The sequence below is a fragment of the Pinus tabuliformis genome, chromosome 7, assembly GCF_031772625.1.
Source record: "Pinus tabuliformis cultivar Carrire ecotype Pingquan chromosome 7, CPIR1, whole genome shotgun sequence".
NCBI lineage: Eukaryota > Viridiplantae > Streptophyta > Pinopsida > Pinales > Pinaceae > Pinus > Pinus tabuliformis.
Genome location: NC_142293.1, coordinates 1213471107 through 1213494963, shown reverse-complemented (window position 1 = coordinate 1213494963; position 23857 = coordinate 1213471107). Strand labels below are relative to the sequence as shown.

General features: G+C 36.6%; 1 long non-coding RNA gene across 2 annotated transcripts in view; it reads right to left on the bottom strand.

The window, feature by feature from the left end:
* Window positions 1-303: 303 nt before the first annotated feature.
* LOC149251774 (uncharacterized) overlaps window positions 304-23857 on the bottom strand; it is a 187481-nt gene continuing 163927 nt past the window's right edge. The window contains exon 3 of one of the 2 annotated variants that reach the window (XR_016266013.1): window positions 304-708. This is a non-coding gene — a long non-coding RNA (uncharacterized LOC149251774). The remainder of the gene's footprint in view (window positions 709-23857) is intronic. The other variant, XR_016266014.1, reaches the window with a different exon arrangement.

The window sequence follows — 23857 nt, the reverse complement described above, 5'->3', positions numbered from 1 at the left end:
GCTAGTCTCATTTCTATTCTTTTGTAAGAATATTTCATTATTTTATATTAATGAAAGGAAGTGTTATTTCTGTTGCATCTATATATTTATGGTTATACCTATAATTTGTTGCGTTCATTTTTAAATTCGGATCACAAACATGTGTAAAATAAAAGATAATCATGAAATTGAATTGCATAAAGTAAAATAAAGAAAATAATCACCATGATCTATTTGCTGTGAGCTCAATCTCCCAAGAACAAGGTATCAAATTAACGATAACATCTTAATTAATCGAAACTTACAACATCTAAACTTAAAGAAAATACAAATTTGTGCAAAAGGAAATATCAAGAAGTTTTATTCTATCCCCTCATAAGTTGGACATATGCTCCAAGATTCCTCCCTTTGCAATGGAGAAGGCACTCTTATTTATACATACACTTTATGTGAAACTAATATAGCCAATAATAATTCAAACCCAAAAATCCTTCATGTGGTTACAAGCATTTTCTAAGAATTAGCACGTAATTATTGGTAAATATGTTCTCATGAATATCTCCAAGATATTTGATAACAAATCTTGTCAAGAGCTCCAATTTTTTCTTCCACGTCCAATATAATTCATTAATGATCCAAAATACTCATCAAATATTCAATGGTTGAAGAGGAAATTTGAATTTTGAGCCAAGCAATAAAAAATTGCATTACTGTGAGCTCTGAACATTCCTGTAATCATCAACAAACTAACCCAATTATCAAAAAAGAGTGAAACTATGTTATTTTTCTAATATTTAGTTATAGATTTACTTAAAATCCTAAAATAAGCTCATTATAAAAAATGGATCCTAATCTCACATATAAGCGTGAAAATGGACTAAAACAGGGTTATTGAAAAGTAAAAAATGATTAAAATAAAAGGAAAAGTTGTGGAAAGATGTTAAAATAATATGAAAAGATGGTAATTTTCACTACTCAACCTACTTTGCTCTCTTTTCTTTAGCATGGAAAATGTGTATGTACAAAGAAAGAGGTACTCTCTATGGAGTTACTTAAGACTTGTGGCCTATATGGGCACTACAAAATCTTAAACCCCTCTATTTTCTCTATAATTTTCCACTCCTTATTTCTCTGCTCAACTATGCAACAAAATACAATAGCATAAAATGTAAGACCTACTCCACTACGTCTTCTGGTATTTACCATAGTATGATAGCCCACTAGGGGTAAGGTTTGAATTCCTCAACCCCTAAGTAGACTTATAGGTCTAAAAATTCTATAGTATTGTTGAAACTCCACACGTGGTTAACCCATATACATGGGTAACAAGGGCTAATGTGGAATCCACTCATACGATGGTGGTCAACATAGGTAAACTTTCCAAAGGCATAAATGTTGTATACAAACTTTATTTAACATGATTCTTACACCATTAATGGAAAGATATTTAAATACAAAGCAAGTTAATGATCTATGTAAGAATGAGTTTTTGGACTCTTAAAAAGTCATTTAATGCCTGAAAACAATTTCAAAGTGTTTCATAACCCAATTCTACTAACTAGGATCCACCCATAAAAATGACACTATAAGATGATTCCTCCTATTTTCCCCCTTCAAAACCATCCAGATAGATTAAAAATAATATAATGGTCCATATCAAATCATACCTCCCTATTTAAGGAGGCTTTTGGTCCCCAATTTCTTTACTAAATGATGTGAGAAAAGCATTTCTATACCTTGTCCCTTGAGTACCACTTTTCTTTTCGTCAATGTTATATTTTCAACCCCATATGCCAAAGGTCATGTTTCCCTTGTCCTGTATTTTTGACCTATTTTACAAAACTACTTCCTTTACCAACTCTTCCTAAGCATTTTTTGATATGTGTTCTATGGAAGGTAGAACCTACCCCTCTATATGATCCAACATGGAAGTTTTGATGGTGCTAGAACCCTCCAACATGCAAGGGAATCTCCTCGATGAAAAGTCTTAATTAGATTTCGCACCATTTGGTATAGGAGCCCTTCCGGAAATAAGGTATGACTACCATTTTTCTTAGAGGTTTTCCTTGGCTATGTTGGTTAGAATGAGAGAGTAATGTACATGTACTTTTGAATGAAAAAGTGAGTATGCCTTGTGAAATGTTCAATTGTAGAATGTGTCAAGGTTATTTCACCGGAGGGAAATGAAAGTGGGCCTTTAAGAGAAGAGTAGTATACTAATATAATAAAGGCATAAGAATATACATGAAAAAATAATTAATGAACTAGATAAATAGTTCACATAGAAGTAGCACTCATTAAAACTTGTACAACACACCTTCAACAAGATAAGCACCAAAGTCACCAAAATAGTTCAATTTATTTAGTACAAATGAAAGCAACGTATATCACAAACATTCAAGGAATAATCTTACAACATTTATGACATACACATGAAAGTGTGTTGGCTCAATGAGCTTCAAGTATTAAGTGAAAGTTCCAAGATATATCGATACAATGAACACCACTAGATCCAATATTGGAGTATTAGATCTACGACTTTCTCTTGAAAAGAAATATCTTCCTCTATAATTCTTGGTTAGAGGAGCAAAGGTGAAAATTTCTTTGCTTGAGCTATGAGGGTGTATATATAACAAATGAGGTGACTCTCCACCTACGTTATGACTCTTGGACTGCCTTCATGACTCTTCGGCTTCCATTCGACCCTTTGACTTATACATGACTTTTCAAATTATATAGGTGACTCTTGGACTACCAATGTACATTACATTTCTCATATTATTGAAAATTACATAATTACATGCAAAAATGAAGTGGAAAATAATGACTACTATGACACCTTGAAGTGATACCTTGAGAAGACATGACATGACATTGATGACATGGACTTAATGATGATGTTGCAATGTCAAGCCACTATTTTTCCTGTTATGTTTGTATCTTCTTGAGAGATAGTACATGTTCTTCCTCTTCCTCCTCCATAAGTCTTGAAGATAGCTATTCTTCACTATGATCTTGATCTTCAAAATCTGTCGCAATTTAGGTTCCCTTCATCTTCTTGTTCAATGATCAACTTGTCCTTGTAGCTCTATAAGTGTCCTCTAGTATAGTCTCCTTATCCTTTTGCTCGATCGCCATCTTGTCATGAGAAGATGTAGTACTTGCAACTAGAAATCACTCATGACAAGATGACATCAGGTCAAAAAACTCCTAGTCTAACATGCTTCATGAAGATAAATGATTGAACTGAAACTACATAGTGGAATGGGAGGAATGCATAGGGTTCACACAGTGCAGAGTTCTAGAGGCTAGGAGTGAGGTATTGAGACTTATGACTGCACAATGCACAGAACGCGAGGCCTAGGTAGGAAGACTATGTAATTTAGGGTCACATGAGGTAGTTTTCCCCATTCTAACTGCACAATGTGCAGTTCAGGAGAGAGGGAAGATAGTAGATTGCACAGTTTAATGAGTGAGGGAGGTATATTTCATATTGGGATTACACAATGTGCAAAAGGAGACTGTTAGGGAGGCTTGATTGTGTAGATATGGGGGTCAAGAGGCTAAGCTTGATCATTATGACTATGAAATGTGCAGTCCCTAGAGGAAGGAACTGCACATTGCGTAGTTCCAGGAGGTAAGGGTGCATGCTTGAGGCTTGCCACTGTGCAATGCACATTTCAGGAGGGTAGAGTGAGCTTAAGTTGGTTGGGTAGAAAGTCTTCCAAAATTTGGCAAGGTGTGGGATTAGTGAAGCAAATATGAAACCAAGGTTGAACTTGAACATGATCGCACACTCAGAATAATCAATGACACAACCTTAACACTTAGCCCTCAGAAATAACATAGTCTCCATAATACGAAGACAAAACAACATTCTCCTCCATGTGCAATACGTAAGGTACACTTTGCGACAATAGCGATGAAGCTTGTGCGACAATGCATGAAACTTTGGGAATGGGTATGACACATGTCTATACATTAGAGAAATTTTGAGGTAAAAAATGTGCCTCAAAATAAAAATGTACAACAAAAATCAACTTTACAAGAACCAATAGGATTCCACGTGATGATGTAAACCATGGGTGATGATTCACCAGTTTTGGAGTAAAAAGGAAAAAAATATAAAAAATTAAAAAACTACTTTTTGAACTCATATTTTAAACTTATTTCCCTATGATTTTACTCAAATTTGGAGCGGGAACACTTGTTGCATGCAAAATTTAATTTTGCATCCAAGGAGTACCCATGTTGCATACCTTTGATGGATCTTACTACACAAAAAATGTGAAATACATGCAAAAATATGCTTGCAATCATGTTTTTTCATTTATTTCACATTTTTCGTGTAGTAGGGTCCACCAAAAGTATGAAACATGTGTACTCCTTGGATCCAAAATTAAATTCTACATACAACGATTTCTCTAGCTCAAAATTCAAGTAAAATCATAAGGAGATAAGTTTAAAATATCCATGGCATTTGAAACTCAAAAAATTTGTTGAATGGACATCTTTCCTAGACAAAATATTTAGTTTTTAAAGGGGGAAGAGTGTTGAGGAGATTTTAGTTGATTTGAATTGAATGTATCATGGTTTTAAATGTGAAATAAATTTTGAATTAATTGATGGTATTATTGTCATTGATGGAAAAGGAGCATCACAAGACTAGCAAAGACAAGCAAGGGAAAGGAACAAAGGAGTAGCAATGGAAAAGGAGTAGCAACAAGGTATGTAGGAGAAACACAAGGAGCAGAAGCAAGATGTGCAGGAGCAAGGAACAAAGGAGAAACAACAAGGAAATGAATCATAAAATATGTGATGACAAAGGAGCACCAAGGCAAGAGCAGTAACAGGATCAATAAAGGGAAAAAGAGCAGATCGGGTTCAACAAAAGTATGGAAATGAGCATATGTAATACATGTTGGTGAGAAATATGCTATATGTTAATGGAACATATGTTGATGCTAGATGTTCCTTATTTTATTCTTGGCATGATTGATGACATCAGAATAAAGGAACAAAAAATACCTTGATGGTTTGGCAAAACAATGATGTTGGCATAAGGCTTATTTGAAGACTGGTTTGGTTGAGATGAATTTTTGTGATGCAAGGAAAAGGAATGACTCCATGATGGCAAAGGAAAGACAAAGACATAATGCAAGGCAAGGCAATGTGCAAGGAAAAGGAAAAGACATTGAAAAATATTGTGATGGAAGTCCAAGGGAAAGGCAAAGATGTTTCAGAGATTATTGTGATGCATTGGTGACAAATGTTCTTATTGATCATGAGTATGAATGCTCAATTATATAGTGATATTTTATTTCTATAATGTTACATGATGTTGGAATTATGTTGATTTATTTGATCATTATATATGAACAAAAAAATTATTGGGTGGAGCATTTATTTTTATGTTCTAATATTGGAAATATGAAGATCTTGGAAATGAATAAGTGGAGGGCAAAGAGTCAAGTCTATTCACTTCATATTCTTATTTGGAATACAAATAACCAACAAAAATTATTTATAAATTATGGTGTTTTTGGAAGCAAAAAGAGGTTAGAGATTTGGAGAATGCGTGCAGAGGATTGAGGTGTTATGCATTATTTACCTAGCACATATGAAGCTTATGTGAGGTAGATTTGAAGGGAAGAAGAGGCAAAAATGAAGATGGAGATATGTAGAGTTTATGACCATGTAAACCAACACATGGTTGTTTCCTTTTTGTATTAGGAGATTGTGGTCGCCTTTCAAGTTGAGGCTTGATAAATATCCAGTTGGATTTGGATGAGGTAGGAGCCTCCTGTGGGTTGTAGCCTATAGAAAACATATGGGAGTCAGATCTTCCTTACATGTTGTAGCTTGCAGAAAAAATGAGGTAGTAGCCTCCTGTAGGTTGGATCCTACATAAAATTAGATGTAATAAGGAGTAGGAGCTTTCCTTTTCATCACAATAATAATAAAATCATGGTTTTCTCCCTTTTGTGGGTTTCCACTTATATCTGGCGTCCATATGTGTTGTTATTATGTGATGATGTGATGTTTTGGTTTGTTTATTACTTGTTGTTTAGATATTCACTCTTCTGGTCATTATTTGTTAAGCTGCTCATTTAATGTATTAGTTAATGAGTTTAAATAAAATAATTTTAATGTACATGAATGGAATTCACCCGCCCCCCCCCTAGGTTTAGTCAAGTTTTCATCAATTAGTATCAGAGCCAAGTTCCTTCTGTATAAGCCTAACAACTTGAAAGTAGGCCTGGTTGATTCATGGACTATCAATGTGTAGCTTTGTTAAGTGCAGCAAACTTTCATGGATGGAGAGATAAGGTAAAATTTGAACTGATAACTTATGTACTTGGTGTATGGAAACTTGTATGTGATGGATAATGTAAAGACTCCCCTCTGTGCAAGAGAAATAGTGGAATGCTAAGGAAAAATGTGTTATCTATGACAATATTCATAACAAGGATCTTCATACAGTTTTAGACTTAAATTCTGCAAAAGAAATTTGGGATAGATTGCAACTCATGCATGAAGGGGACACTAGTAGTTTCACTTTCAAAAAGGAAAAGAAAAATAACAGGAAGAAAAAGTCATGTCAAAAGGAACATGTTCAATCAAATGAGACCTTTTCTACACCTGATTCTCATGAAGGAAGGTTAGCTAAATATCAAACCAAACTTAACATAGCCTTGGCTCAAATAGGAATGCTAAAGAATGAGAGCAAAGACTATAAGAAATTGTTGCAAATATGTGATGAAAAATCACATAAATTCAAGGAAGACATTATAAACCTGAGGACACAGCTTGAAGAGGCAAGGAAAATATAGGGATGATGAATATTGAGCTAAAGGAAAAATAGGTATAGTGTGAAAGATTAGAGTCTAATATTACTTCAGCTAGTAGAGATTTAGATGAAAAGAATAAATTATGTAAATAAATTCAAGAGGAGGTTGTTTCCATGAGAAATTCAAGAAAGGTATCAGTAGATGATAATGAAACATCCCTGAAAGGACCTATAGGAGAAGGGACAAGAAACATGATTAGTATAGAAGAAAAAAAAAACAAGCAACAATATCAAAAGGTAAAGAATGATATGAAGAAATGGTTCACTGCAAAAGGGCCATTTCCTCCTAGAGATGAGTTGATAAAATTTGGAAGATCTCAAAGGAGATTTTTTTCTCTTGGGAAAGACTTAAAGTGTTTTTATTTCCTTGGATTTGGACATGTAGCAGCAGATTGTAAGAGATAAAGTGAAGACTAATGAGCATAAGGTGCAACAAGCAAGAAGGTTCCCTCAAGAAAGTAGAGAAAGCAATCATCCACTAGGTACACAAATCATTTCTATGGCTACTGTTATTTGTGCAATGAATTATGACATAAATTTGTTGAATACAAATTGAACATAAAGAAAAACATGAATGCAAGAAGAAATGCACCATTTTCTTTATTTCTTGGCCACACAAGATGTTTTGTATGTGATAATCTTGGCCACAAAGCCAAAGATTAAAAGTTGCCATATATCCTAAAGAGTTATAGACATAAGATGAAGGACACTGCAAGTAGGTCAAACAATGAAGGAAATGAAAATAATGGAAGACAATCTACAAAAGTGTGAACGAGGAAGAGAAAGTAACAATTTATTACTACAATAACACAATAAAGGCATCATGGTTTTAGGGGGAGTTTCTCTAAGCAGCAAGGCAGTCATCTAGCCAGTATTAGAAGAGAAGCAACATCCCAGGGGGAGAGAAGACCATAAAATGTGAGAAGATAATGGAAGTGGTGAGATCAAAGTTGGCATGGAAACCATGAAGCAAACAAATACATGCAGACGCAACAATTAAATAAATAACAGTGAGAAAACCATATGAGGAGTGACAATATTATGAGGACAAACTCAATTGGAAAAAGTGAAAATAAGAAGGAAACCGATGTTGTTGGGCATGACCGGGATCATATGTGAAGAAACCGAAAACAAATAAAAATGAGAAGACTCCTAAAACTACTGGGAAGGAATTTAAGTAGAGAATCATTCCTCTTTTTTTTGGTGAAGAACAAAATTTTTATAATCAAAGGAAAGAGAAAAAGCCATTCCTCCTTTGATTATCACTCAACCTTCTGAACCAGGTGCTACAAGAAGCATTGATTCACTTACAACAAGGGATTGTATTTCCTATTGGAAGACACTTCCCTCTGCGAGTGATCTTCAGTGTCTTCGAAGCATCAATATTGAATCTCATGGGGATATTTCATTTGAAATTAAAGTTATCGCAAATGCCAAAGAAGGTGCCTTGAAGGATTCTAATGATAAGAAACAAGATATTGCTAATGCAGATGATTTACTGGAAATAGCTCATCTTCAAGCAACTGCTAAAGAATGGATATTGGAGGATTCCAATGTCAAGCAAGAGGGCGCTAATAAAGGTTGTGATAGTGAAGAATCTAGAACAAATGAGACAAAAAAAACTAATGTGGCTGAAATGCAAGATGAGATGGAAGGTGCCTCAGATATTTTGGAATCCAAGAAGAAGTTTATGTCTGTCGAGGAGCCAAACAATACTCAAAAGACTGAAGCAGATGATAAGTAGGAATCTGAGGCTATAGAAAGTGAGACTATTAATTGATTGGATGTTTCCAATGCCACAAGTATGAAAGGAGATAAGTTCAATTTAGAATCTCAGACTTCTCAATACAGAATCTCAGACACAATTGAAGGAAGGAGTGGAGCTATTTTAGAGAGAAACATAAGGATCTTTGGAACCAAAGAAATTTATGGAGTCTAAAATGCTAGTGACAAATGAAAATGTGAGTGTGAAAGCCTAAGAATAGCATCATTTCACGACCTGAAGCATCCACTGATGATTTTTTTTACTCAAATAGAAGTTGATTGGAATCCTGAAATGAAAACAAATTTTTTTGTCTCGGCAGATAGAAAGATTGGTTCGGGAAAAGTATTTACATTTTTGTCAATTAGTACAACTAGAAGAAGATAATGTAAATACATCCGGTAGAATTGTGGATGAATATGGCCCAATGGAACATTGGTTCGCTAATATGGAACGTTATGAAGTCATTATTACATTAGCAGGATAAATTATGGATAAAATGAACATAGGATTCAATGAGATGGGTGTTACATTTGGGTGATAGGAGGTGTATTGCAGAAGGACGTTGCTTGATAGTTGCTAGAGATTTGTGTTGAGTATTCCAAAACAATATCACTACAACCACATTCATAAAAGAACCATTTGGTATAGGAAATCGTAAGCCTAAAGACACCTGCATGCGTTACTCAAGTAATAGTTGTATAGGTTGGAGGACAGACGTATGTTAAATTTGTGTCGAAGTGCAGCAAACAAATCATCGAATATGGAATGGAATATGCCATTAGTAAGGAATATATTTATGGTGCAAGTTTTGCAAAATTGGCAAGTTGATTGGTTTTGGAGAAAGGCCCCAATATGTTTAACCTTAGCATACGCCGACGACAATTTATTGCAGGATGATGAATTTTTTTTATCATGTACTGAGTTGTATATTGATGACGACAATGTTTAAAGTTCCTACATGTGTAATGATGTGGTGAATATAGTATATATTTATATCATTGGCATGGTTTTATATCTCGGTGAATCTCATGGTACCAATGCAAACATTGTATTACAGTAGTGTATATGTCAGGATCATTGACAACCAATGCGTCAAACGATGTATTCCTTCATTTCCAATGCTATAAGTCAACGTTGCCAATATATTTCTTCAATGTAATGCATAAGTCATAAACGTTTTTTTTTCAACCCACCATGTCCAACAATTTTTCAAACTTGGACAATCAATTGAAATTTTGAGTTCCCAGGGGCAAAATTTAGTTATCAGCAGCTTCTTCTAGTTTGTTAACCACTATAACATGCATTTTTCATTACGCTAACGTCCTTTCTACTATGCATTTGTTCCAATATAAATTACTGAAGTCCAATAAATTATGGTCGAGACTTTTTGATAATTTTTCATCAGAATGTTAAATTGGTTTGGTTCTTTAAAGAAGACGTTAAGAATCGACACTATAACTAAGTCACTAGATTATATTTTTTCAAAATAAAAGTTTGACTTTGAAAAATTTCAACACTATCATCAGGGATCATATTCATTGACGGTCCATAACACTGAAGTTCTAATCTATTGGTCCCCAGAGACACCTCTCCCGTCGAAGTTTAACACGGACAGTGGTCCCGAGCGATGTTTTTGAGAACCCCGTAAACTCTAAAGTTTTGGTTGTAATTAACTTTGGGGGACGAGAAGAGGAACTCTAGTATTTTCCAATTAAGTTGATGTGAAAGTTTGAAGCTATTGCGAAAGTTGGAAATTGCTGCAAAAGTTGGAGTTTGTTGCAACACTGAGGAACCCGCAACGCATCTCAATAAATCATCAAGTCCATTTCAAGGAGGGATTGTGGCCTCCTGATCATCTTTCACATTATGAATTGCAGCCTCTTTGATGTATGCATGATATCAAATATTAACACGTAACATATGAGCTGAATTTAATATAGTGCGTTGACATTGGTTAATGGTTTGGGTTGGCAACTTACCTTAACATTGGTTACTGGTTTGCATTCGCATATTATATATTGGCATTCGCATATTATATATTGGCACTGTTGGTGTACATGCACCTAGATTAGCTCCAGTTGTTGGTGTACATGCACTTAGACTAGCTGTGTTGGTGTACATGCACCTAGATTAGCTCCAGTTAACTTATTGCTTGCATGTGGCACATGTACACATTAACATAAGATAAAGCACACTTAGCTTTAGTTAGCTTTAGTTATTGCATGTACAACTAAGCTTAACTTAGTTGCTTTTATGTATTTATTCTAAAACTAATATTGTAGAATAACTTTCATTATTTTTTCAATTCTTGCTCGCTTTCTTCCTTCTCTTGCAAGCTTGTTATTGTTTTGCAGATTTAGATCTATCTGTGTTTCTCAAAAATCTTACATGGTATCAGAGCACAGGGATTTGTAATCAGTGCACAAGCAATTTTATTTGCAAGTTCAGAAGATTGAAGCAACAACAAAGAATGGAGTCTAAATTGGAGTTTCCACAATCGGCAATTCTCACTCCATATAATTATTTCGAATGGAAGCCAAACATTCAACTTCATCTCAGAAGTAGAGGCTTATTTCGAATAACCATGGCAACGGAAGTTGAACCAACATCGGCAATGGAGAAAACAAGATATTTCAATCGCATGGACGAGGCCTTCGGCATCCTATGTTTATCTATTTCTCCGGAACTGTTATTTCATGTTGAATCATGTTCAACTCCAAATGAAGTATGGAAAATTTTGGAAGAATTGTTTGGAAAACAGGATGAAATGCTTAGAATGATAGACGATTCGATCGCAACCTATAGAAATCGTCGTGAAAGCTTTAGCTTAGAACCGGAGGACCCGCATGTTGCCAGCCTGTACGCCACCAACTACATCCAAGGTCTCCAAGAAACCGACGGTGGTGACCCTAACCAGTTGGAGGTGGCGGCCTGCTGCAAACATTACACGGCCTATGACGTGGACAACTTGCATGGGGTCGAGCGTTACACGTTCAATGCCATCGTGACGCAACAAGATCTGAAGGACACATACGACCCGCCATTTAAGAGCTGTGTGCTGGATGGCAATGTGGCCAGCGTGATGTGCTCCTACAATCAGTTCAACGGCGTCCCCACCTGCGCCGATAGAAATCTGCTCGCAGGCACCATCAGAGGCACTGTCTACGCACCTGGCTGTGCAAACGTTGCATGCACGGGAAACGAGTCAATACCTCAGGCAGTCCAGACAGCCAGCAATGCAGATGCAACAGTGCTAATAGTTGGTGGAGACTTGTCATTGGAAGCAGAGGCTCTAGACAGAACAAGTTTGCTGTTACCAGGACTGCAACAGCAGCTCGTAGACCTAGTTACCGACGCAGCCAAGGGACCTGTAGTTCTTGTGATTATGTCAGGGGGTCCATTTGACATAACATTCGCAAAGAATGTTAACAAGATCTCAGGGATTCTTTGGGTGGGTTATCCGGGACAAGCTGGAGGAGCAGCCATTGCAGATGTAATATTTGGAAAATACAATCCGGGTGGCAGACTGCCTGTGACTTGGTACTCAGAAGAGTTCGCTGCCAAAGTCCCCATGACTGACATGAACATGCGACCAGATCCTGCCCGAGGTTACCCTGGCCGGACTTACAGATTTTATACAGGAAAAACTGTGTACAATTTCGGTGATGGACTAAGCTATACAAAATTCGAGCAGCACAACCAAGATGTCAATTCTATGGGCCTCATCTCAGCCCACAAATCAACTGAGGCAATCGACATATTCAATCTCATGGTCTCCACGTATTTGCTCGCGCTCTGTCAGGCCGCGGATTTGCGACACCCGGAAGAAAACATGCTGAGCAGAAGTTTCGATTCCTGCGAGATCGACTCAGGGTGAAGGACACGACTGCCTAGCAGTTTTCTTTTCTCTCCTTTTGCGTTATATTTTGAGGGGGGGGTTTCTTCCCACTGGGTTTTCCCTCTTTCCTCCTTTTTATGCATTGTATATGGGTACCTAAAATGGTTGTGTTGCTGGGACTCATTCATTTTGCATCACACTCACCTAAGTTATGCTTAAGGGGGGGTGTTGATGTACATGCACCTAGATTAGCTCCAGTTGTTGGTGTACATGCACTTAGACTAGCTGTGTTGGTGTACATGCAACTAGATTAGCTCCAGTTAACTTATTGCTTGCATGTGGCACATGTACACATTAACATAAGATAAAGCACACTTAGCTTTAGTTAGCTTTAGTTATTGCATGTACAACTAAGCTTAACTTAGTTGCTTTTATGTATTTATTCTAAAACTAATATTGTAGAATAACTTTCATTCTTTTTTCAATTCTTGCTCGCTTTCTTCCTTGCCTTGCAAGCTTGTTATTGTTTTGCAGATCTAGATCTATCTGTGTTTCTCAAAAATCTTACAGGCACATTGCATTGATTAGCACATTACTTGATTGTAATTGGCATTTCCACATAACATTGATCTCATATATGTCAACATGGATATAAGTTTAAAATTATATGTTTAATTCTCCAACGATCCATGGAGAGAGATATATTCAGCGCTAGAAAATGGTCCAACTATATATTAGTTTACAGATTGAAAATTTTTTTTGGGTGGCCACATTCCAAATCGCGGCTCAGCAAGCTACAGTTAGCTTCAATTCCATTCCTCCATGCGTGATTCCTTCATGTGCAAAGACACTAGAGAGCACTCAAATGTGTGGAAAATTTTATCTTGGAGAGTGTATTTCGTAGTAGCGTTCAAATTTTTATAAGGGAGAATGAATATTATGGAAAGCTATATAAAATTATTATACAATAGCTTTATATATGTGCCTTTGTAGCATCATTCAATATTTGTGTGTGCAGATATATCCTTTACAATTACAGTCAGTGTTATATATGTGCCTTTGGAACCACACTAAACACTCCTCATCTAATGGATATAGTTCTTCATTGAGATCTAGGATGAATCAAATGGTGAAGATATCATGAGAATTCGTGTGCTATTTACAATGAGAAACTTTTTTCATGACCCTAAAAGAGTGTAAAATTCTGGAAAGATGCATTCATACATCTTGATCCTCAAATGGTTCCATATATTTGGTGGTCTATGCATTGCAATACATGCCTCAAATATTTAATGTCTCATATATTGAATGGTCTGTGTGCTCATATTTTATCGCAAGAGTGTGCTATTAACTTATTATTTGGAGAGTATCATATGGAGCTTATTGTTTATATATATGCAATTGCAATGCCTTACAAAGTGTTCTCACAATAGTGTTACGCAACACTTACAATGTTAATACATTTTTAGGTATATTTGGAGCAACACTTATATGTCATGTGGAGAAAAATTCATTTTGGAGCAGTGTCCAATATAGAGCAACCATAATTTTCCATTTGGAGTGTAATTCATTCATTGTGTGTCAAAATATTGTAGATGGTATAAAATTAATGCATTGGTGACAACCCATGGTTATTGGAGGGATACAAGACACATTTAGCCGCCTTTCCATTGATGTGAAAGGGGGAGGTACGAAGATGTTAGTGTTGGCATTATGATACAGGTGTTGCCCTTGACGACAACTCACTCGGATGAAAGATCACAGTGCAGCAGGTCAACAACAAAGAATTATAGATCAGACTCCAAAGAATGAAGAAAGAGAGGTATATGTAGGTTCACCTTATCCAAGTTGTGTATACATGTAGGTATATTGAAAAATAGAAGCGTATACATACACACGCAAGTTCACGGAAGGAAAAGTGCATATATCTTAGAAAACCAAAAGTTTTTGGTCCAAGGTATTTCTTGGTCTAAGGTATTTTACCCAAGGTAATTGGTCCAAGGTATTTGGTCCAAGGTATTGGTCCTAAGTAGTTTTGGTCCATGGTATTGAGAAAAACCTAAAACTATATAAGGAGGATAAGATCATTAGGCCAATGTAGTGCAAGGATTTGAATGTCTTATGAAGTGTTGGATCATATATGCAGGTTAATGAGCTTCTAATGGTTTGCTTGATCTAACCTAAGGATGCACCTATATGGCTTATGAAGGTTGATGGACCGGGATCATAAAGGCTTAAAAGTATTATCATTATGTGGTTTGATCTTGAACAATCTAGATCTGAATATAGATGCATGTTTTATTCTGTAAATGTGATGATCTAGGTATGACTGAAGTCTGGAATAGTTGTGATGTGTTAAGTTAGCATTTATAGATCTGTACGCAGGTTCGCTTTAGTAAAAGAGTGTATACACATTGGTTCAGCATATCAAAGTAGCATATGCATCATAAATTTGAATTTGCAGATATTTACGCTGGTTCCTTTTGGTAAAAGTGTGTATACAGGCTGGTTCGACACATGGAAGTAGCATATACCTTATCAAGTATGATTTTTAAAGTTTCAGTTGTTTCTGTTTGCTGTTGCAGAGTTTTGGGTTTTGCTTTGGGTTCTGGTGACTATATTCTGGTGACAGTGTTATGAATGATCAGATTGATTGATTGTGATTTGCTACAGTGATGATGGGTTGTCAAATGATTGACTGATTTAGTTGTGGTTGATTCAGAAAGTGATAATTGAGTTTCAATGATTGGTTGATGCAGATGTATTTGATGGTTGTATCGCAGTTATGATTTTTCAAGTTTCAATGTTGTTGATGGGACCAATATGAAAATTGGATGAAACGTGGCCTTCAGATTATGTTGTTGTGTTCCAGGAGTATCCAGTCTGAAAATTCATGAAACGTGGTCCCTAGTGGAAGAATGAAGTTTTCTGTAGGCTAGCACCTATGTACTAGTAAACATATTGTCTAGTACAAAACCTAGGGGGTTGTAGCTCCCTTCCAGTAGTAGTTGGAGAATGAGAGAAGGTTGTAGCCTTCTACAGGTGGGTGCCTGTGTACTGGTATGAGTTTGCACCAGTACAAGATTGTAAACAGGTTTCCTTATTATTAAAAGAAGACAGAGAAGATAACAGCAGATGGTTTTTTTCCACATTGGGTTTCCAGCTTATATTTTGGTGTTCATGTGTGTTTCTTATGTGTGATGCTGTATTCTGCTTTTATTGCATTGTCTAATAAATATTTGATATACTAGTTTAAGCTTAATACATGATAAATTGTCTAAATCAAAATTTATCTACATATATGTTGGTTTCTTTAAGTACAGTTGCGTGTACATGCTAGTTCACTTCACTGAAGTAGCATATATAAATCTATTTTGGAAATAAAATTTTAGATATGATAATACTGATTCACACCCCTCTCTGTACTATTTCCAACAATTGGTTTCAGAGCAGGTCCTTTAAAAGAAGTTTGATTGCTTGAAGGGAGATCCATCATCATGAATAATCAAGAAAGCGTGGGATCCATCAGACCACCAATCTTTGATGGGAGCAAATATTTTTATTGGAAAATGAGAACCACAACCTATCTACAATCGCTGGGAACGGATCTCTGGGAAATTGTGGAAGGAGGATATACATTTCCAACAACAATTCCTACAGATATGGCAGGTAAAAAGGAATATGAAACCAATGCCAAGCTGTCAATACTTTATTGGGAAGTCTGTCACAATCAGTGCTTTTCAAAGTCATGCAGCTCAAATTAGCCAAAGAAATATGGGACAAAATCATTCTGAGCTACAAAGGAGACTCTCAGGTAAAACGTGCTAAGCTTCAAACTCTCAGAATTCAGTATGAAACTATTAATATGTACAGTGATGAAAGTATAGCTACTTACTTCTTACGTATAGATGAGGTTTCTAATTGTATGAAGAATCCGGGTGAAGAAATGAAGGAATTTACCTTAGTTGAGAAAGTTTTGAGATCCTTGTCTGCTAAATCTGAATCAAAAGTGTCTGCCATAGAAGAAAAATAGGATCTGCAGACTATCACTATGACACAGCTTCACGGAATCTTAACTGCCTTTGAGATGAGAAAAGAAGGACCATCAGGTATGAGAGAAGCCACATTTAAAGCTTTAGCAAAAGGAAAGGAAGAACGCAATGAATCAGGACATATTTTAAAAGAAGAAGATGAGGTAAACTTTGTCAAGAAGCTTCAACGGGGTTCTAGAAGATTTAGAGGTAAGCTACCCTTCAAATGCTTTGCCTGTGGTAGAGTTGGTCATTATGCTGAAAAATGTCCTCATAAATATAAATATGAAAAAGGAAAGGAATATGCAAAATGGAATAGAAAACAAGTTGTAAATAAAAGGAGTTACTATACTCATGAAGATAGCGACGGATTATAAAATAGTGATGAAGATTAAAATAGTAATGATTATAGACTTCTAATGGCTTATGACGATGTAAATTTTTGGGTTGCTTTAGAAGGGGATGACCTTCATGAAGAAATCTCTAAACTAAAAATTTGTTTAGAAGAAAAGAATATGATTATAGATACCTTGACATACTAACTTGCTGAAAAAGAAAAACACAATGAAAAATTAGAATGTGAAATTGTGGGTCTAAGAAAGGATCTTGAGAAAATGAAATATCTCAATCTTAGATATGCTAAAGGATCAAAAACATTAAATGAAATTATCAAAGTGTATCCAACTTTGGTCATGAAGAATCTAAATGCAGGAGAAAAATACGGCAAACATCTCAAAAGAAGCAAACGCCATTAAATGCCAAGATATGGAGAAGGAAATAATCTCAAACAGAAAGATGTGGTATATCCTTGTATGCAGAAGGACAAGAAAATCCGTGGTACATTGACAATGGATGCTCCAAACATATGACAGGTGACAAAGAAGAACTTCACTCATATAATGCCTTAGTGCTATAGACATATTTGGGCACTGCAACCCGAATCACATATGTCCATAAACCAAGGGCATCTAAACCCCTAAAAGTTTTTTTTCATACCCTAAAGGAACAAGGTCAATCAATTACATCATTTCCCAGAATTTCTCCCTAAAAAACTGCTCAAAACTGGTCAAAACTGGACCATACAGACTGCTCCATGCTAAGGGTGTGATGCATCTCACTTGTAGCACACAAAGCGTGTGATGCCTACTGAAAAGCCCTTTTTAAGGGTGTGATGAGCGAGAGTAGATAAATGGCAGAGGCAATTTGATAAGTGGAAACTAAGGGAATCTTCTAGAAACTTCCATTGTGACACTTGCCTCTCTGAATTCGCCCAGGGATGAGTAAGAGATCATGAAATCTCCAAGTGGAACCAATAACTATCAGTGAAATGAAACTAATCAAAATCTCAGAAGTTGACTCACCCACCTACAAATATCTATATATGGATCCCTCATCCTAGAGATCCAAAGGCTAGAATTTTGTATTTTGTAAGGAAGTATTGTTGGTTTCTCTGTGCAACATTGTATTGTTGGGTGATCTAGCTTTTCATGAGGTGAAGAGGGCTTTCATGCTGGGAGGATGGCGTTGGATCAGACAGCTTGGTTGTAATCCTTTCTTCTACTACTTCTATCAATAAATCTATTTGAGTTTTCCTCCATATACTTGTATATCTCTGAATCTTGTATTTATGTATGCATTCGTATGGTTAATGTACATCTGATCCTATATTGTTTATGGTTATAGATCTCTATGCTTTGATGGTATTTTGCTGCTTTGACTCTACAAGTGTTCTTTGAACTGGGACAAGTGAGAAAGAAGTGGCGAAAGCTCTATCAAGGGAGAGAGGAAACAAGCAAGGAGAGTAGCGAAAGACTGAGGTTGGTACTCTCTGCTTCTCTCTCATCTATCTCTCATAAAGGAAAACACAAGTGACATTGAATTGTTTGTTTCTAAGATAGCTACCCATCTTAGTGGGTCTAGTAGTTCTGAATGGACACTAGTTTTCCCAATAACAAAATGGCGACTCCACTGGGGAGCGAATAGTTTGATTGTTAGTTACTGTTGTTTGCTTTATAAACTATAGACGAAGCCTAAAGTTAAGCCAGCTAGCCTTCGAACTGCATTTGCTATGTAAGTGCAAAGTAGATCAATGCTGCTTTAGTCAATCTCTAGGTTTGTTTATGAACTGAACAACTGACTTACAAACATCCTAAGTGCCCTAGTGGTAGCTCAAATAACCTCATTAGATCAGCCCCTATACTTTGTGTTTACTGTCTATCATTAGCTCAGCCTAAATCCCTGAACTTAGCTGCAAACTGTGAGTGAAAACCAAGCTTAGTCTCGTCCCTGGACCATCACACTATCTCTCATTGGCAGTCTGAATGCATCACACCTCGTGTGTGCTGCAAGTGAGACGCATCCCTGTTTCCCTGTGTTACAGGTGCAATGATTGAATGAGACTATTTTTGCCTCCAGATTTTGGTTTTTTCTTCATTGTTTTTTGCTCTATTTAGGAGTTTTCATGTCTATGATCAGTATATCACTTTTGAAACTCTCTTCCTTTACATTATTCAGCCTCCATTGATAAATAATTGTGAATGTTTTTATGTATTTTTCATCATTTACAGTTCTCCTTTGAAAACAGTAGCTTAATCAAACTGTCGTCTTTTGGTTTGAAAGTGTCACAAGTGTCGTTTTCATTGAAAGAAAAGAGTGTCATAAAGTCTTCCTCTTTTAGATAGTCGATTACACTTTTGCCATTATATTTGATTTGAATCATCAATTCTTTAAAGTTTCAAAAGAAATTTTCATTCGAAATTGAAAGTGTCGTCATAGTCTTCCTTTCGTTTTTGAAAAGAAATTTCTAAAGTGTCGCTTTGAGGAAAGATAGTTCAGATCTATAATTAGTTTTTATTTTTGTCATTCATACATTAAGGAAACTGAAAAAAAAAATACATGCATGTGCATTTCCATTTAGACTACATGCGGAAAATGATTTAGGACAGTGCATCTTAGTGTGTGCTCTCCGCTCTATGTTGAAAGAATTTTACTTCTCTTTCCTTAGTAGCTAGGATTTTCATTGCTAAAAGAAAGTAAACGACTGTTTATCATCTTAGATTGCATATTTAGGAATTGTATATCTACATCACGTGGTGAACCTTAAAGGAAAACTTCTTAATAAATATCAACTGTAAAATAAACCTCAATGAACACAAAAACGCTTTGGAACCTAACGCACAACATCTAGAAGTCTAGGCTAGTGACGTATTCTGGCGTCGTAAAGCCTGGTAACTATCGTTTTCATCGTAGGTTGGGTGATTCTTCCTCTCTTATACAACAAGCGCCAGTATAGACATGTGCTCCCACGTATCGTCGATTATATATTGGGAGACCACAATAGGCTATATCATTTATCCTTAGGAAGTTGTGTCTGCCACCCCATCGATCGCAATGCACTGAACACAGCATTCGGGAAGATTGACTACCATACGTAAAAAGTATTCTACAGTTTTATGATTGGTTTGGTAACCCCTCTATCTAGATTTCCAGAGTAGTCACTTTCATTCCTTTTTAGACTCCTTAAAAGAAAAGGTCCATCTGAGCACTTGTCACTTCAGGATCATTAAAAATCGAAGGTGACTAGAGTCATCTTTATCTTTTTCTCGACTCTTAAAAATTAAGAAAGCAAGTTGTGTCAAAGCATTATAAATTAATTTAATCTGGAATAACATTTTTCCCCTTTAATTTTTGAGTTGAGTTGAATGCCATAGAAGAGATAGTAGAGGATCTTCCACCTAGTACTCCAGTGCATTTTGGAACTGGGATCCACCTACATCCTTCTATTACAGAAGTTAGTCCTAGTAATCATCTTTCATCGCAAGTTCCTATCGAATCGCTAGGAAATCTTTTGGATAGACTAAATATGTCTGAACAACCATTGACATATAGGACTGTGTCAACTAACACAGCTACGGTGGAGCTTCCTGCTACCATTCCTACAATGATTGCTGGTATACCATCTGTCACGGCTAGTTATCAACAACAAATCGGAGTCCAATTAGGGACTGTTTCGACGACATGGTCTGTTCCTATTTCTTCATCCAAAATCTCATCTAGTATTACTTATGTTGAAGCTCAACAAGTTGATCCAATGTGTCTTCAAAGGCCAATCTACCCTTTAAGTACTGGATTGCCACCATATGGGGGGCAGTATGCCTTTTCATTTTTCCCTCTTGGTGAACAACCATATGGGAGTTTGCAACAAAATTTAGGTCAAAATAGAATTACATCTAGCTGTTGGGTACCAATACTGCCTCAACAACCAAGGGTTGTATATTCAATGTAACCAGTCCAACCTGTGTCGAATATCCCCACTACACCTGTTATTATGACTGTATCGCAAGTACAAGCACTACCTGTTGTATGTCAACCTTAAGTCTCTCAGGTTGCAATACAACAACCTCTCGTCTCAGCAATTCAGTCACAACCTCAAGTTAGTGCCTCCTTATCTGGAGTGACTTAGGCTCAAACAGGTACTATCACTCCGCATCTTGGTCAATCATCCAGTATTGGACAACAGCAAATGGTCCAACAACCATGGCTGGTTCAATATCAACAACCGCAATTCCAGCAACCATACCAAGGACTTGAGCAACAAGCCTTTGTAAGTAATGGGCAACCGCATTTCCAAAACAGTTATCAACAACCATATCATAATGGTTATGCCCATCAACCTTATCAAAGTTACCAGCATCAAATACATTATGCTGTTATGCAAAGACCAACTGCTAATGCAATCCCATCTTATCCTAGGTATGCTTCGCCAAACCTGAATCATCAGTTGCCTTTCGTCGCAACTTTAGAATCACCAGATCTGAATCGGCTAACAAATGATCCAATTGCTTACGCCCCTTGGTGGCCGGCGATTCCTCATAAACTTCTGTTAGATATTCCTAAATTCAATGGAAATCTGCGTGAAGATCTATCGAATCATGTGATGACCTTTCATCTGTGGTGTTCATCCAACACTCTCAATGATGATTCGATTATGCTTTTCCTTTTTCAGTGAACGTTAACTGGTCCAGCAACAAAATGGTACATCGAATTTCCTAGAGCTTCATTCGATAACTTCAGCACCCTTGCCAACACCTTTTTAACCCATTTTCAGTTACCAATAAGGTACGAAACAGGAATGGAGCTTCTTACCAATTTTAAGCAGATGACAGCCACTCACATATCTGATCATATTCATGAGTGGTGACATCGTCGTAGAATGGTAAAGACATATGTTCCTGATCAGCTGTTAGCTGAATGGTTTATTAAGTCATTGTTACCTTCTATTACAAAGGATGTGGCTAAGGGAGGAGTTGTAACTGAAGAGCAAGTCATTGCTCATGCACAATATTTAGACTTGATCTATACTCAGTCTGGCATGCTCTACGACAAAATTCCTGAAACTCCTAAACCAGAATTTTCCGTTCCTCCCCCTACTAAATCAAACAAGGACTCTCATTCTAGTGATGGCGTGATCAGTACCGCAAGCACGAAAACCACAAAGGCTACATCTTAAAAATCCCGTATGGTTTCTATTCAAAAATAAGATTAAGAACCTCTCACCTTCGAGGTCAATGATGTGTCAACCGACAAAGGCAAAAATCTTAAGCAACCAGGGGGCAAGAAGAAAGGGACAAACAATAAGAAGAAACAAAAAAATTCACCTCTTGAAAAATCTTATCAAAACCCAACTGGGCAAAAGAAACCTTGTTATCCATGTTACGTATGCGACAACAAGCATTTCACGAAAGATTGTCCACATAATGCTGAGGTTATGAAATTTTTGAAAACTTCAAGACCCCCAGCAGTGTTGACTAATCCGTTTCCGAGCCCAGAAACAAACCTGGTTGCTATCGATCATGCTTCCCCATCCTAAGTGCTTATGCTATCCATCTCAAAACAACAAAATGATGCTTTGATATCTACAATGAATAAATATTATGGGAATCCACAGTCGTCGAACAACAAGGCTACAGATCAACCCAGTAGTTCAACAACAGCTTCACCAGAAGTTGTTCCACCCATCATTCCTAAATTAAATATAAATCCGCCTAAGGGAGTAGTACATAAATCGACATTTAATCCTTGTGCTCGAGTAGCATAGAATTATAATATAGTAGAGGATCTAGCTCAATTTCCATCCGCTATGTCGACACTTGAAGTACTATAGAATTTTCCCTCCCAAAAGTAGGCTTTGTTATCAGCGATAGGTGGGATTGATCCAACGGATTCCAATCTAGTAGCCTTTAATCATAAAGGATATGAACTTCAGTTACCGACTCACCTCGCTTTCCTTGTACAGGTAAAAACCCTCAACAAAACTGTTGATCAAACAATCATTGATGAGGGGGCATCTACCTGTATTATGTCAATGAGTTGCTAGAAAACTTTAGGCTCTCCACCCTTGTCACGATCATCAACAACATTAAAAGTGTTTGATGGAAGAACATACACGCCATATGGGATATTAAGTAACTTGCAAGTTGAACTGGGGGGCAAGACAGTAGAAATTGATGTCAAGGTCATTGATGGAAACCTTAACTACAATATCTTGCTAGGAAGGCCTTGGACTTATGCTATCGCCACCATTGTGTCAACATATTTTAGAAAGATTGCATTTCCCTTCTAAGCTAGAATTATAATCATTGACCAACTAACCTTTTTCCCCAATAGTTCACAAGATACTAGAAGCATTCCATTGATCCATGGAAGTTCTAAATCACTTCAAAATGTCAGAGTAGGTCTCCTTAAAGATCCTTCTTTAATGGGTACTTTTTCCCTCCCGCCACCAAGTAATCTGGTGGAAGTGGCCACACTGGAAACCTGTCATATGATATCTTCTACATCATCAAAGATTAAGAAGAACTCTGACCATTTTAATAGTGTGGATCATCCCAAGGTATTGCCTCCAAGCCCTACCATACCTACATCATCTGATGATCAATTCAGTGATGTTGTGCATTATATATTGGGGGCATTGGAACCAGATATTTCCTTCATGACCCCTTATGAGTTGTGATCAAAGGTCGCAAAGGATAGTTCGTTGACTAGTGTCAACCTCGTTAAAAAATTAAACCAAGGATCTGAGCAGAATTCCTTGTCTTGTATCAAGCTCGTTAAAAAATGAAACAAGGCTGAGCTAAGTTCCAAGTCGAGTCTTTCACTTGATCTCGAAAGTGAACCTTCATTCCATCCACCTCGTTGAATGACATGAAGCTTGGGGGGCATGCACCTCGATTTGCATCACTATGTTGGGGGCATGCGAACTTATAACAAGCATAGTTTTTCGTTTCAAGCTTGTGTAAACATGAAACTGAATCTAAGCATATGTTGTCATATGGTTCAAGCTCATTAAAAAATGAACTAGGCCACGAGCAGGTTTATGTGAAGTTCAAGCTCGT